Source organism: Amborella trichopoda, chromosome 10 (genome assembly GCF_054954075.1).
Source record: "Amborella trichopoda isolate Santa Cruz 75 chromosome 10, AtrichopodaSantaCruz75HAP2 v2.0, whole genome shotgun sequence".
Taxonomy (NCBI): Eukaryota; Viridiplantae; Streptophyta; class Magnoliopsida; order Amborellales; family Amborellaceae; genus Amborella; species Amborella trichopoda.
This window is the reverse complement of record NC_142345.1, coordinates 32168460-32169957: the sequence shown is the minus strand read 5'-3', so window position 1 is coordinate 32169957 and position 1498 is coordinate 32168460.

Sequence of the window (1498 nt, the reverse complement as noted above, 5' to 3'; positions counted from 1 at the left end):
GTAATTTTTCATGAGGTAATATTTTTGCATCAGTGTTCAAAAGATTGTCCAATTTTTAAAAAATCGGCCAACTAACTTGGGATAGGTCACTGGCCGATCCCGATCTGGCCCGATTCCAATGGTCATGTATGCATGAATTTTTTTCAATGCACTAATTGTCCAACTAATTGGACTAGTCGAAATTAATCGACCAATTAGTGCACTAATCGGCGATTTGTTCTAAAAATCGACTGATAAGTGCACTGTCATAGTGCAGGGTTTGCAAAGTTGTTTTTGTAATATTTTTTATATATTTATCCTTTTTTTCTCTCTTGTACTTCGCGACTTAAGAATTTATATATTATTACAAATTTTTTATTTGCTAACTGCAAGGTTTTTTGCCTTGGGCAAGTAGACTCAGACGCACCATAGTTGGTTGGGTGCGACAGGGTGCCAAGCCCATAAGTCCCTCAACTCAGGGGATACAAACTTTATTTCTTGTTCATCTGATTTTATCATCAATTTAATACCTACACCACCAACCCCCCGAGGGGCACATAGACATACACATACACATAGACATGTATGAGAGAGAGGTGGAAGTTTATCAAAATTGTCACAAAGAGACGAACAATTTTATGTTTTACCTATGTTTTTAATTGAATTCCAAAATACCGAGAAAAACAAACATGGTCCTGAGTTGAAATATTATAATATTATATCATATTATATATATTATAGATTTGTCTTTATTTTATTGATATAGTCTATTTTATATAGCATATATAGATTATATATTATATATAATATTAATATATATTTATTATATATTGATCACTGTAAAAGTATCGCTTCAAGTGCCTAATCATTTTCTCCGAAACCCAATTATGCTTATAATATTTAGTTTTTTGCCTTTTTTAAGTGACAATATAAAAAAAGAAAATTTTTATATAGAGCCGAGGCTCTAAACAATCAAATTTGAGCCTACCTCAAAAATTTCACTAGAAGAGGTTTTTTAATGCTCAAATATCTTCAAATTGATCATCTCAACATCAAGATGCATAGACACGAGAAAAAAATGGATTTCAAGTTTTGAAAATAGTGTATTTTGTAATACATTTTTGGACCGTCAATTTTCAAGATTTTCAAGTTTTCATATATCTGTCGATGGACACTAGTTTTGAAGCTTTAAATTTTTTTAATAAATATAAAATACATTTTAAAGGTGTCACAAAAATTTCTAATATTGAAATCACATTTCTTGATACTATTTGAAGGGTAGGCTCTAATTTCATTGTTTAGAGCCTGACTCAGTACAAACCGCACTTTATAATCGAATCGATCGGAATAATAGGATCAGTGGAGACCGACTAGTCGGCCCGATCCGATGTTTTGAATGGTGGTATGCGTATGTAAATGTTGTTTTGGTGAATATTTTTCAAGTTGAACTTTCACGCACCAAACAACCCATAATGACAAACCCGGTTACACAAAAAGATGATGATTACCATTGAAAGCC